The following is a 15,939-nucleotide window of genomic DNA, read 5'->3' on the forward strand; positions in this document are numbered from 1 at the left end:
GATGAAATATTTTTAGGGATGTTAAAAGGGTAATCTGTGAGAGTTTGGGATTTTTCAAAAAAGGTTTGAGGTGTTTTTGGAATACGTAGGGAATACGCCTCCATGATTTCGACGTGCCATGGAGGCTGGTCCTCCGAGATACATAGTGTATCATGGAGTTTAGTCTCCCTGATACACAAAATTTCACAAAGGCTAGCCTCCACGATAGCCTTCATTCCACGGAGGTTGTGTAAATCCTGTAGTTTCATTAAAGTTAAAGGGGCATTTTGGTGCTTTTCCCCTTACACTAAACACCTACTTCACGACTTAACACCCAAGATGGGCATTATTTGCAGCATTCTCCATGAATTAGCGATACTCAATTCCCCCCAATCCTCAAGAACACAATATAATCAAAGCTTCTTCCAAGTATACAACCATACAAAGTCTTAATTCCAATTTTTTCTTAAAGAATTCAAGCAACCCTGGTATGTGGGATATTCATCAATAGGTTCCTTTCACCCATTGAGTCCCAAGAATCCCTTGTTTTTTAAGTATAAAACTTTTTCCCTCTCTTTACGAAATTCCGATATCAAGTATGAATTTACTGACTTTTCTCTTAACAGTTTTGAATTATTACTATGACAATGTGTTTCCCAAAGTAAATTATATTCTTACATGCTTTCTAATCTCAGTCACCCATATCATGTTCAGTTGACATCATGTTAATTTATCAATTTATAAATTATACCATGTGAGCATGATATCCTCACAAGTTTAACATAATTCCATATTCATAATCATGTGTTTCATCAGTTTAGTGATACATTATAAATTTTAGGTCTCTGAATCATGAATTTCCTTACAGTGTTTTAGATGATGTTATTACGTTTAAAGTATTATTCAGTGTTGGGGGGTTATGAACACCCAATACCTAGATATTTATGCATGTTTTTGATTTTAAATAACAAGTCAATAAGAATCATGATTTTATCACCATATTCAGATTATAATTTTCATAATGAGCACTCACAAGTATTATTTCATGCTAAATATTTAAGTTTATATATTCATGATTTTTTTAGATTTTGCATGCACTATTTTCAAAATACCATGACTTGAGCGTATTCATTATCAGTGCATGTACCAGCTTACGCTTTAATGTCTTTAAGTTGGCAGTAGGACTTATCACCGAGTGAACCTAGGGATAAAGGCTCTCCCGCCAATAGAGGATTGAGACCTTTAGTAGACATCCCTAAGTTCGAGAACTACATAGCCAACATAGATTATGAAATGTAACCCTCCAGTTTAGGACTGACACTCTCTTAAAGGTCACTCGCTGGTTTAGGACTGACACCCTAGTCCTTTGGGAAATCAGCTTTGTTGGATCCACTTCATCAGCCATGTGTTGGTACCCCTGGCAAGGTACCAGCACCTTTCCAATGAGGGTAACAGGTTAGACTCCAATTAGCTACGATTGGGGCATGTTGGTTACATGATAGCTCCAACAGTTTCAGTTCAGTACTCAAATTATATCAGTTCAGATTTACATGACCAGGTGTTCAGTTTATAATTATTCAATCAGTAATTTTTACTAATTATTTCAGCACATGCTTTACTTGGTCTTGTATTCGTTTTACATGTTCATGCATATATGTTCAGTATCTACATGCACTTCAATTAGTCCTTATCTCATGTTCGAGTACATTCAAACTATTGATTACATACTATTTTTGCGCTACATTGATTTCATAATATAAGTTCGGACGCCCAGTTCCCCAATCACCCTTAGTTGGTTTAGTGCCGCTCAGCAGCAGCTGTGGTGAGTCCTTATCCATTAAGGATAAGTTATTTGTAGTTATTTTTAGTAATTCTTTTATTTAAGTCAGTCGAAGTTAGTTGGGAGCTTGTCCCATCAACTTCTCATGTTTAGAGGCTTTTAGATACTAAAACTTGTTTTCAGTTTTATCAAAAATTCAATCATATTAGGTATTGTTTCAGTAGTACACCTTGACACAACATTATCGGTTTAGCTTTCAAATATGATGTTTTGTTATTACTTCATTCAGTTCTTATAGCAGACACTAGATCATAAGTTAGTTTGGGGTCACTTATAGCCTTAAGCACTGTGTTTTGACTTGGGGGTAGTCTCGGGCTGTGATAGCTTCTTAGCTAAGATCTTAGGTACTCAAACATTCCTTCAACCTATCAATACAAAACAAAATTTATACTAAATAAAATCTAAAAAATATTAACTACCTTAACTTAGGTTGCCTCCCAAGTAATGTCTGATTTATTGTTGCGACATGACCATATCACAATAATTATCCATATTTTATGACCCCTTTCCTCATTATCAAGGCCCATCTTATCCTTCTTTTTTTGACCTCATGAGTGCTCACAATCAAAGCCTGGAGCATTTCTTACACTCACCTTTTCAGGATTCCATTCAAGCTTTTCAAGCTCGGGCTTATTTGTCAATTTGGGAATATTCATGAGAGATTCTGAAAATGCAATTGTGTTTTTCTATCCTCTACACAACACTTATCAACTTCAATCGCTGAGATCGTGTATAAATTTCTATAGTGTGAGGGTGTGTTGAGTCCTTTGCATACTCTAAAAAATACTTTTTCATCATTAAATCTCATCTTGAGTGTGCCCTCTCTAACATATATTAATACTCCCCCTGTGGCCAAGAATGTTCAACCTAATATGATTGGTACCCTATCATCTACATCATAGTCAAGAACAATAAAGTCAGTAGGAATAATTAACATACAAACCATAATGAGAACATCCTTTATGTTTCCTTCGGAGACTACTCTAGTTTTGTCTGCCATCTAGAGAACAACTGAACAAAGCCTTGGCTTTCCCAAGCTTAAAGTTTTAAACATAGAAAGAGGCATCAAATTGATGTTTTCCCCTAAATTACTAAAAGCTTGAACTATATCACTTTCACCAAAGGGTGAAACTCCCAAAAACCTTGAGCATTTCTGGCTTCTTGCTCATATCCATAAAAATTCACTCATTTGTAAGTGCCACAGTCTCAATATCACTAAGCCTCATTTTATTCATCACCCTACATTAAAGAAATTAACATAATTGGGCATTTCCTACAAAACATGTAACAAAGGTTGTTGATGTGAAGTTTTCTAAATGTGTCAAAGAATTTTTTAAAACATGCATCCTCTTCAGCTTTCTTAATATTTTGAGTGAATGGTGATGGTGTTTTATTTTGAGATTGATCAACAAGATTTTCATTTAGGTACCTATACTTCCCTTTTTTATCAGCTTCTTTGGCTTCAACTTGCTTTTCTACAGTTTAGGAGTGCTCAACTCCGCCTGCACCTCTTGAATTTTCATTAAAGGCATGTCACTCAAATCTCTACTACTCCTTAAGGTGATTGTTATTAATTATTTTGGATTTTCTATATCATTAGGTAAAGCTATTTTTAGTCTAGTGTTTTACACCTAAATTAAATGATCCATTTGCGTCTCTGAATACTTTTGAGCCAATTGTTGATTTTTGATCTCTGCAGCCATTTTATCTTTGTTAGACAGAATATTTTTCAAGGTCTCTTCTATATTATTATATTGGATATTGTTTTGAATACCTTTCTACTGTTGAAACTGTTGAGGTTGGACTTAATTATTGACCCAAAAGTGGTTGGGTTGACTCTGCCAGTTGCGATTGTAGGCATTACCATAGTTCTGGTTCCCTTTTGTGTATTTCCCATAAAATTAACCTATTCTGGATTTTCTCCACATAAGTGTGTAGACTAAATACTGATACAATAAATTTCACGCCAATTTTGTACCTACTAAACTGCATTAACAGGGCCTAAGGTTAAGCTACACTTAACTTGTTGAACTAACTCATTATTTGGTTTTAGAAAAAGGCTAACTGTACAACTAATACAGTAAAACTATCTCGATCATACCTTGAGGCTTTTTCACTATACTTATAGAAATATTACCTTTCCACTCTATATTACCTTATGTAATACGATTGAGGAGAGCATATAACTCATCATAGGTTTTCTCCTAAGCATGACCACTGCTATTGAATCTAGCAATTTTTTTCTATTATGGTCAAGACATTCAATAAAAAAATGAGCTAATGCGTCATTTGTATATTGGTGCTGTGGGCATCTATGTAAGGAGACTTGAATCTTTCCCATGCATGATAGAGATTTTCATCTGGCTTCTTCTAGAAACTTAAGATCACACTCATCAACCTTGCAGTTTTCCCAGATTGAAAGGGTCGAATGAGGAACTTCTTATCTAACTTGTCCTATTTTATGATTTAATTTGAAGGTTCTATCTTCAACAATTTCCTTGCTTTTCCTATTTGTGAGAATGGGAAAAGAGTGAACCTCACATTATATGTGGAGACTCCCGTAGGAATGAATGAGCCACTGATCTCTAAAGAGTTCTATGGATGGACGTATGGATCCTCTTGTGGAAGGCTTGTAAACCTCCCTCTTGTGTGCAACAATTGCACCATATTTTGTTTAAGCTCAAATTTTTCTTATGCATCTAGTTTTTGGATACTGGAGGTTAAATTGGTTTCGTGTGGGATTTCTCCCATGCTCAATGTCCTATGAGCTGGTTGTTTATCACCAATTACAGTAGGAATGGTCTCTTCTTATAGAACTTGCGGGATTGGATAAAGAAGTAGTGCTTCTCTTTTTAATTGGAACAAACATTGCTAAGTTTTTGGACATGGTTACACCAAATCCAATTCCCTTGCCAACATACTTAAGAGTTAAACCTGAACCTGCAAATTTAGTAGCTAAGGTCAAATTGTTAGAACTTATCAAATACAATAGTAAGACTAAAAATTAGAATGATGCTAATTTTTCAAGTCCCCCGTAATGGTGCAAAAACCTTGTACTATGTGAAACCACACAAACAAGTGTACCTGGTTGTGCAAGTAATAAAGATGCTCTTTCAAGAAAAATATCAATCCCACGGGGACTTGGTGTTTAGCAAACAATCTAATTCAAGTATTACTCTCAAATTTAAATGAGTGTGATTTGTAACAAAAAAGAGTTTTGAGTATTACTATTCTAAAATTAACATGAAGAATATAGGAGTTCAAAAGTACTATAAAAAATAATTTAGAGAGTTCTATGGTCAAGGCATCTTGAACAATCATGCAAAGCTATACAATCGCGTTGGTCAAGTTATCTATCTTTGTTGTTGATTTTTAGGGTTAATAACATTATTATGATCTTTCGAGTCTTTGATTCTTTATTAAATTAGCCTCAAAACTATATCAGTGCATTGGGATGTAGGAACTAATTCATATGCTTTTATATTTCATCTAGTATTTTAGCCAAAAAGGGATAATTAGGTATATTCCTATCCTAACTGTGAATCTAGTCTTTAACTAATCGTAAAGACAAGAAACCATTCCTTATGTTCCATGTTCTACTATAATGTTACTCCTTCTCGACTTACAAATGAAATATAGATGTATTCTGAAGGTCACGAATCAATAGAACAATAAGTACAAGAACATAAGAACAACCAATTGTGATAATCAACTTTAACCAACTTGAATTTATGCTAATGAATCATGTTCGTGACCTCAACCCTAGAAAGACAGTGTTTAGCCACTGTAGTTATACAAAGAATCACCATTAATGAATTCATAAGTAAAACTACAATAAAACAAAAAGTAAAAGGAAGAAACCTAAAAGTAGAACTATAGAAAATGAATATACTAATGAAACTAATATAGGGAGTTAACCCCAAAACCTGGTGAATTAAGTACAAAAGCTTCTAAAATGACAAGAGTAGAAGGTAAGATACAAAATAAAAATATACAAGTAATCTCTAATATACAAAATAGAGATCAGTCCAACAATAAGAGGGAGAGCAGGAAAAACTTTGAACTTTAGGATCTCACCTCCAATGTCCAATCCATGGTTGCTACACACAATGTACAAACAACAGCAAGAACTGGTAGTAAGATCTGCAGGTTGTAGAAGTGTAGTATAAGTACCAAACACAAGGTACATAATAGGCATTCGCCACCAGATTTCTAAAGATAATGCAAGTATAAATAACAAGCAGTAATATAAACTAAAGAAAACTACTCAGGAAACTACACATGATAATTGCTAATGAAAAGGTAAGGTAAACTATTAGATACTATAATTAATTATGGACGAAGCATAATTCCATAAGTAGATAGACTATATGTGATAGTTTAGTGAAGAAAGAGATATACAATATACAACAATAGTAGAAAGGAAGGAAATGATATAAAAATAGTAACTAGAGCAAAATAAATAAACAATGATGCTATACTAAAAAAACAAAATGAAGACACTACTTTGAAGGAACTACTTTACATCACCTGGATAATAAATAATGAGGGAGCTTACTCTAGCATAATCAGGATCTCAAACAAAAATGTACATAGTGTTAGGATGATCTAATAATTATAAACCTCACTGCAACACGAGAAAAGGGATCAAAATTGTACCAAAAACCTTACGTACCAAATCATAACCAAACCGCCACGAAATATGCAATAATAACTAAACAGTAAGTATATGGATAGTCTGGACAACCAATAACCCCAACTAGACCCCTAGGAGCCTAGAGAGGCACAAAAAAGTAATCAGCAAATAATAACCATAGCTTGTATCTGTACAGTCCCCCATTAGAGCGATAGATTCAAGCGACACACAATTATACTAGCTAATAGGGAATGCATGTTAATGAATAAATTCAATATAAACCAATAATAAATAATAAATTGAGTGTCAAATTATACCAAGTGTATGTACCTCCTCCATCTCAGTAGCTCGCAAAGACAAGACCTACGACGACCATTCTTCTTCGATATCGTGACTCATTAGATGAAGGAACACTATAAGGGACTCAGGATATCTATATATATTGCCTGGTCCCGAACCATGTCTTACAATAACTATCAAGACCAATCTACATCATCCAGTACGCCAAAGAAATATAAATTATAATAAGAAATGCCAGACTTGAAGCAAAACTAAATTAGTATATATCTTTAAATCTATTGCCCAAGATTGAATTTGGGACAAAAATAGCATAGTAATGTAGAAATGGTTGGAATCTCCCTCAAACAAGGTGAATAAGTAGTGGTAAAAAAGAGTGGATCCATAATTGTCCAAAATCTGCCTTGATCAAATTTCCAAAGTAATATGTTAAGTTTAAGATGTCATAAATTAATGATAAGGGTGGTACAACTTTCATTTTCAAAGAATAAATTTTAAAGTTAAGAAACTTGGGAATAAATCCCTTTTTAGAAAAATAATAAAATAAAAGTTTTAACTGGAATCATATTACTAAATAAGTATAAATGCGCCTAAATATATGCATACCTCCACCAATATCCAGAAAATACAACCGTAACCATTTGGATATCTATACCTATAACTGTATCCTTTCTAAGGATAAAGTACTAATCTGGTGTCCAACTGGTATCATAACCAGAGCCTCGAACCCAACAATATATAAAAATTTACATTTGCTAGCACCATAGTTTAGAAAACTAAGGTATCTGGGGCACAAAGGTACTATAATGATATAATAGGGGAAATACCATCAATTACACTAAGTAATATAGTAACTCATTTACTAAAGGGTCATTCCTATCAATCTATGGTCAAACAAGTCCATAATCCAATGTAATATGCTTCTACAATCATAATGAGTATTCTAGACTAAGATTCGGGTCACTTTTCTATTCTAAACTCTCTTAATCGGTCAAGTCATGATATTACCAAGTATAAACATATCCTATTATCCCTACCTATCATGCGATCAATATAATATATAATATTATGGGGAAAATTAAATCAAAATCTACTTTGATGGTGAACTGCACAGTTGAACCATCCATAATTTGCTCATCATTTCTCCAAGATCCCAAAATGATGTCATGCTATAAAAATCATAATCTACACATAGTACAAGTAAAAAGATACAAATATTGCTATATAAAATTTTTTACCTAAATTTGGATCAAAAAAGGCTTGTGAGGCTGCAAATGAGATTTCAAAATTGAATTCAACATGTGGTTCCTCGATGGATAAGGAATGTGAGCTCAAAAGTTGAGCAGGAATAGAGTCTCGATTGTGGCTCAAATCAGCCCTAAGAGTTACAAAAAATAATAAAGAAGAATGAAGAATTTATGGATAATTAGGCCAGAAACTTACTAAGAAATTTGTGGGGTATGATCACCTCAACACCCTCTACTCATCTCCTACTCAAACTTATGATTCCTTGCGAGTTTATTGAGTTCCTAGGGCTAGAAATTGCTTAAATAGATGAGAAAATTATAAAGTAATAGGGAAGAGGGAATTTTATATTGCCAAGGGGTTACCCTTCGTGAAACCAAGGCCCCTAGTTGTGATTGTGATGCCAGTTAAAATAGCCCTTCACAAATGCGGGGTATGAATTTCTAATGCGATGCTAGCCTAATCTAGGCCTCCGCAAACATGACTGGTCTACCTCAAAGGTGAAGAGAAGATTTTAGTTGGCCCGATCAGCTTAGTCCTCCCAATCACAAAGGCTAGCTCGCAAATGCGAAGGTCAAGATTCCTTGACCATCACGAATGCAGCGAAACCTAGAAATCGCAAAGACCAGGGCTTGGATACACCCGCAACTACAGCATCAGAATTTACCAAGGCCTCATGTACTTCGACCTGGGATTCGAGATTCATTTGGAACCGTTCGCGCAAACTACCTATTCTACCATACCGAATTCTACATTTGGTACTCAACGAAACTATTAAAATTTCCATTTAAGGTTGTTTTTATTATGAGTGCCCCACACACGTACATCAATATTATTAAATCTATCCAATTACCCAAAATGAATTAGAAAGACTCAAGATCGGGACCAAGGATCCCCTAGCCTAAAATCAATCTTCCAAAGCTAATGATGTTGTCAATATTTCCATCCGATACCGTTTACTAAGGGTTTTGGTCCAAGACCAATTTCTCCATTTTAAAATAGGGAAATGATCATAAATGCCAAACGAATTGCCTATAATTGAATTGACGGTTCTGATGAGTCATAAATAAAATTTAACTTCTATGGGAAGGCTCAAAGTGCAAAAAAATGCAGATATTGAGAAAATGACCTGGAGATTTATTACAAGAAATCTTTAGTAACATCTTTTAACAAAATACTACGCTTGAAGCAGTGGTAAAGGTTAAAGAAATTCAGTTCAAAAATAAGCCTGTAGTATAGAATAGAGAAGAACTCATTCTGTACAAACAAAATTGAAGAGGTACTTAAAGTTAGATAAGGAATATTATAGGAAAAAATCATGAATAAAGTGGTTTCATGAGGGTAATTGAAACACTAAATTTTCATACTTATATTAAGGAAAGAAGAAAGAGACTCAACATGCATGGAATTTAGAATAGGAAGGATACTACAATACTGAAAGTAAAGATATTGGCGACGTGGTTGCCAAGTTTTATAGTAGGCGATTAGAAGAAAGAGGTTAAACAAAAAGTTCATAGGCTTAATGGTGATAGCACAAATAGTCCATATGAGTTTTTAGGACTGTTCTTTAAGACATATTGGAGAATTGTGATGGAGGATGTCACCAATATAGTATGGACATACATTTTTGGATAAGAGCTTTCTAGATTCATCATTCATACTAATTTAGCCTTATACACATGAAAGATGATGATAGACGATTCACAGATCTAATACTAATTAGTTTGATTACTTTTGCTAATTAAATTATCTTTAGAGTTTGTATAAGATATTAATTAAGTACCATTTTACCAAGTTTGATCTACACCGATAAAATTGGTTTTATGAAAGGGAGAAATATTATAGAGAATATCCTCATGGTTCAAGAGATTATAAGAAATATCAACAAGAGAAATAAGTTACATAATACAATTTGAAAACTGAATATGGTAAAAGAATATTGATATAATGGATTATTTAACTAAAGTTATCAACAAGTTTTGGTTCTCCAAAGTGGTTATTAACATAGTACGAAGATAATCAGTAATAATTGATACTTAGTACAAGTGAATGGAAAATCACCCGATTTTTAAATCCTCTAGATGATTAAAGTGAGGATATCAGTTATTTCATACTCTATTCACCATACTAGCTAATGTTCTCTCTAGGGGCCTCGACAAACTTAATCAAGGTGTTGGTGTTGTGACAAACACATACAAGCTACCATAAGATACAGTATTTTTATAACATCGCCAATAGCTACTACATTCTGGAGGGAGTATTTTTATATCATCTCCAATAGCTACTACATTCTGGAGACGGTTTGCTTCTTGTGCAAGTTTTAATATTAAGGAGTTGAAATTGAAACAAGTCAGACTAGAGTGGTGAAAAACTAAACAATCTCTTAAAGTTCACAACATATCCAAAGTAATCTCAACAATCATCATGTGAGGGTTATGGAAGAGAAGAAATTCTATGAGACATTACCTATAAAAGGATGGTATACCATGTGTAATCTACGTCAATATATTGATTAAGTGTTAATTATCTATGTCAACCTCTGTTCCAATAGATTGACAAGTAGTCATATAATTTTCTCAATAGTTATAGACCAAGATTATACCACTATCTAATTTATTAGATGAAAACGGGTAGAATTAACATAAACACAGATGACGTAAGGAAGGAAATTCAAGAAAAAGATCCTATATAGTTCTTCCTTTGGAATGATAGAGAAGACCCATATTGGAGAAACTACTAATATGATTACAGAAATCATAGCAATACAAAAGGTTGTGCATTACTGTTTGTCACATGATATACATGATTGGACAATGAAACACGTAGACAAGGAGTAGATCATTTTGTTATAATCTTTCATTTTAGTAGAATTTACATTAAATGTATTGTAAATATTGGAATGAGCATGAAGATCCAATTGATAGGCCACCTTGCCAGCACTTCTGAGCACTTGAAAGAGACCAAAATTCTTTGGACTCATCTTAATATAGGAGCCTTTCTTCATCGCTACTTGATGAATACCGATCTCCAATAGCTAGAACCCTCTTTAACCCCTTATCAATTTACAACTTAATCCTAGACTAAGCCATTTGATCTTTTAGTAGTTTGAGGGTAGATTCTCTTGTTTGTAAACTTCGTAAGTAACCTTTATCATAAGGGTTTGAAGAAGACAAAATACATGCAATGGTGATGATTTTCCATAAAAAATCTCATAAGAAAGTAGTTCTTGTTTATGAATGAAAATTACTAGTATACCACCTATCAACTAAAAACAACCAAACACGCCAATCCTTATGTCTCTCTAGACGCACATCTCAAACATGTTTCCATATACTTTATCACAACCTCGGTCTAGCCATGACGTTAAGGATGATACGTAGTCAACTAGTACAAAGCTACTCATTGTAAACTACATAACTCTTGCTAGAATTTATTAAGGAAGATAGCATACCTGTCAGTGATAATAGCTAAGCCAATCAATAAAGCTTGTAGATTTTATCCATGAATACTTGAGCTCCACTTGCAGTAGTGAAAGAATGGTAAAGCACAATGAGGAGAGCGTACTTTCTAAGTATATCTACTACAACTAAAATAGCATATTTAACATGAGAAGTAGGTAGTCCTTCTACAAAGTTCATACATATATTTTGCCAAACACTCTCATAGATATATAGAGGCTAGAAATACAAGGGAAAGCTTGATCTATGCACGTTAAGACAAGCTAAGAAGTTCAAGAGCTTCTCAATGAGTCACTGCATAAGAGGCTTGGAGAAAGTTTAGAAGGAATGCTTGAAGCTTAATAACATGCTCTTCACACTTCAAGGAAGTTTAATTACATATGTTCAAGCTACACCTTTCTTATGAAGATGAAGAATCATGAAGTTCATGGAAGATCAACACATAATGACCTTCAAGATTCGAAAGATATCGTCGATTAAAGACTTCACTTAGAAGATTAATTGGAGCAGAGAGAAATAGGCTTTGTATGCAAAGAATTTATGCTTATAATGAAAGCCTCATGTTTATGAAAATCCTTATTTCATTAAGAATATTTTTTTAAAATAACAAGCTTAGGCTATAGATAAGAAGCTCATGAACCTTCACCATATGCATCAAATTTATAGTGAGCTCGTGAGAAAAATCAAATAACGCAACATTAGTGGTAACATCATAACTTCCTTTAACATATAGAGACTTCCTGTGCTTTATTACTTCATCCAGAATTTTCATTTACAAAATTTGATTAGAAGTATTCAATTGATTCTTTCCCTTCTCTCTAAGATTTCCTTAGCGTTTTCCACCGGAATGGATCCACAACCGTCGGTGGAGATTTTTCAACCACCGAATGATACCCAAGAGGGCTGTATTGATGTTGCAAACATAACCAAACAAGAATCAGTACCTAAATCGACCTACAACATTGCGAAATCGAATAACAAAATAGCGATCTCTAAGGTAATTTCAGATAAACAGTGTAGTGTTCAACAATCCATATCCCTTGTGAATACAGGTGTTATTCAAATGATTCCAAGTGGTGGTAATTAACCATGTCCACCGACAAAAATCAGAATTTCAAAGTAGGTGAGGTAGGCAAAATTGTGACTGACCCAAAGTCCTCTCAAATGCAAATTCGGCATAGTGAGGAGAAAATGGGTCATGATTCAATGAGAGGGTTGGAAATAGTAAATCAAAGCTCCCATACCCACAAAAATATAGAGAGGTTGGGTGGAGAGTTTATCTCTGCCGAAGCTGTCGATTCTGGCGACAGTGGGATGTCCAAAAAAATGTGTTAAGCTCAATGCCAAACTGTTTAGGAGGACAATGCGAACATATTTATGCCTACACTGGTGAGACCCTCAATCTTAATTCCACTAATAGTCAGATGCTTAAGGAATTGCATAATGTTAAGAATGGTAAAGTTACAGTGGTTAGTAAGGAGGTTGATGATATTGAATGTGAGAAAGCCAAAAATATTCCTCATGAAAACCAACAAACAAACCCCAAACATCCTATTAAAAGTGTCCAAAATCTTATGTTTCTAATGATACCCTGTTAGAAGTTTCAAATAATTTCAAAGCCTTTAAACCAAATAGTCCTAAGCAGGGAGATAATGTACCTCCGGAAGATGCTGAAAACTATAACCGCACTCAAGAAAATCCTAATCAAACTAATCAAAAACCTAGCACCAAATCCTGCTCCACCTGCTTCTATTATTTCTTATGCTTTAGTGGCCAAATTGAGAGCACAAGAGGCTATGAAAACAACCTGGATTCCTATCAACCCTCGTAAAATAACCACAAAGCAAGGATATCCTGCAATTAGTTTTAATCTTACGGATTATAAAGTGAGGGTTTCTATATGATGTAAGTATACTTTAACTGGGAAATTTACCAATTCTATGCCTAAGATGGAGGTGATTAGGAAATATTTTTTTTCGCAAACTGAGCTTAGAGTAGGGGTGAAATTGACTCATTTTAACTCTAGACATCTTTACATTGACTTGGAGAATGAGTTTGACGTGCTACTGTTGACTCCAACTTTTAAACCTGCGGAGGAAACTCCTTTGGTTCCTATATGGGTTGTACTACCTAAGCTCCCATGGCATTATTATTGCCTTGAAATTCTTGAACCACTCCTATCTCCTATTGGCGAGGTGTTATTCTTAGACTTAGCTACTTATATGAAAAACAGAGGAAGTGTTGCTAAGATTAAGATTCAAATTGATTTGACACAAAAGAGACCTCAACATGTGTGGATGGGGTATGATGAGGATGAAAATATGGAAGAAAGACGGCAATCAGTGCAAGATAAAGAAGTTCTTGATTATTGTAATTATTGTAAACACCACGGGCATACTAGTGTGACTTGTACTTTTAAAATAAGAGATGAGGAAAATAGAAAAAGGAAAGAAGAGGCTGAGAAATAAGGAAAAACTTAAATACAGGATATCAGTGAGAATAAAAAAGAAGAATATGAGCATGATCCGCAGGATCTCAACAAACCGCAAGGTCAACATCATAACTGTGATACAAAAAACAATCAGGAGGACGACCTGTGGCAAACTTAAAAAAGAAGAACCAGGAAATATAACCAAGAACAACAATAGGTACAACAGGTACAACAACAACAGTAATAGGTTCAACACCACCACCAACAGGTTCAACAACAACAACAACAACAGGTAAAACAACCTTATAAAGGTAATCAACAACATCACAATCAAGGGAAAATGCGATAAGTGAATAAGCCTAGATCTCCTAAGGCTCCACAAGGTGTAGACCAAGAGATTCAGCCACAACAACTAACAGGTAAAACTTCTAATTTACATAACCAGCAACCCAAAAATTATAATGTTGATTCTGGAGTATAGAATCAACAACCCTAACCCCATAAAGGTATTAATCATGTTGACCCCAGACCTCAAATTCCCATAAATAAAGAAAACAATCTGATGAACAAAAAGCCAATGATTGAAGCTGGGAAAAATACTGAAAAAGTAAAATGCTGAAAAGTATGTTGGTCAAAATGATAAAGGGGTTGAAAATATCCTATCCAAAAGGACCCAAGATATAACAAATCAACAGGTAAACAATTCCATCATTGCAAAAGAAAATGCCCCAAGAGATGGGACCTCTGGTATTGAGTAAATACTCCATCAACCCCGTCCTGACAAATTTAATATATTGACTGATGATGTAGCTATTGTAGTTACTGAAGGTGAGGTTGGAGGAAAGGAGAAAAATACTAACTTGCCGGTTAGGGTATCTAGGGAAGGGGGATTGGCTGAACCTAGGTTTGACCTTCATGCTTCTTTTACCACTCATATGACTGATCAAGTTCTTCAGAAAAGAAAAAAAACTGCTATGGTTGTATTACTAGTGATGAAGGTGATAATCAGATGGATGAGTATGGTTTTAGGTTGACCAAAGATCAAAGGAAGGACATGGCTCAGATTATTGGTTCTGATAGTGAGAAGAATTGGAATCATGATAAAGATCCAGCAATTGATGGTAGATGTTTTCCCAAACTGCTTAACAATAAAGAAACTAGCAAAAGGAGCAAAACTAAAAGGGATGATATTAAAAAAAAGATCTGCAGCAGAAATAGGTTAATGTGCAAGGAAAGGGAAGTTCAGATTTTGAAAATTTGGAAAGTTCAATTTTGTAAGGGGTTCAGTCAGCAACTGATTCCAAGAAGAAATGTATTCTCAACAATGGTCCTAGTTCTCCTCTGAAGGTAATCTATAAGATGAGTATAGAGTCATCCACTCAGAAGATGAGATTGATAAAGATACTCTACCTATAGATGATGAGGATGTAGAAGAAGACATAAGTGCATATTTAATCAAATATTTGGGCCTACTACTGACACTGGGACTCAAGAAGAAATTCAGCTAGTCTCATATCAACAAGGCTTATCTCTAAGAGGTTAAAAACTTAAGACCAAAATTTTCTAGCTATACAAGTGATGAGTGGTGAATTTACCACTCATTTACACTCCAAGAAGTGCAGCTAGAAGACCTGAAGTAGAAACTAGCCTTAGTTACCACAATCGTAGCAAGTCAAGCCAGAAAGTATTGCGGTCTCGGTTAAGCGAGAATTTGCCCAAGGGCAGTTTTGTAATTTCACCCAGTCGAACACAATTCCTATTATAGGCTTAAACCCTTTCTTTTTGGGATATTCACATTATTCTAGAGACTTTTATCCTATTCATAGTTTAGGGTTTTGTATTTTTCTTGGAGCATGGAGCTTAAACTTGTACTAATCTTGAGATAGGAAGACATTATAGTGACTCCAAAGTGAAGGATTAGCAAATCCCCATTGAAGATTCATTGTAATTTAAAGTGTGGTTTGCATTCTCTTTATTTTTCATGAATAAAATTTATGGAAATTTTGGTATATTTTTGTTTATTATTTTTATGTGTTGCTAGTTCTTTATCTTG

At 34.4% G+C, this 15,939-nt stretch overlaps 1 long non-coding RNA gene and 1 other non-coding gene across 2 annotated transcripts in view; one reads left to right on the forward strand and one right to left on the reverse strand.

The window, feature by feature from the left end:
• The window catches only part of LOC107855733, a 55,085-nt gene extending 39,624 nt beyond the window's left edge, over positions 1 to 15,461 (reverse strand). Inside the window, exon 1 of the long non-coding RNA XR_001670352.2 lies at positions 5,897 to 15,461. This is a non-coding gene — a long non-coding RNA (uncharacterized LOC107855733). The remainder of the gene's footprint in view (positions 1 to 5,896) is intronic.
• Positions 4,114 to 4,219, forward strand: LOC124892174. Its single transcript, XR_007050112.1, has one exon. It is a non-coding gene; the product is annotated as a small nucleolar RNA R71 (small nucleolar RNA).
• Positions 15,462 to 15,939: the final 478 nt, after the last annotated feature.

The sequence above is a fragment of the Capsicum annuum genome, chromosome 1, assembly GCF_002878395.1.
Source record: "Capsicum annuum cultivar UCD-10X-F1 chromosome 1, UCD10Xv1.1, whole genome shotgun sequence".
Lineage (NCBI taxonomy): Eukaryota > Viridiplantae > Streptophyta > Magnoliopsida > Solanales > Solanaceae > Capsicum > Capsicum annuum.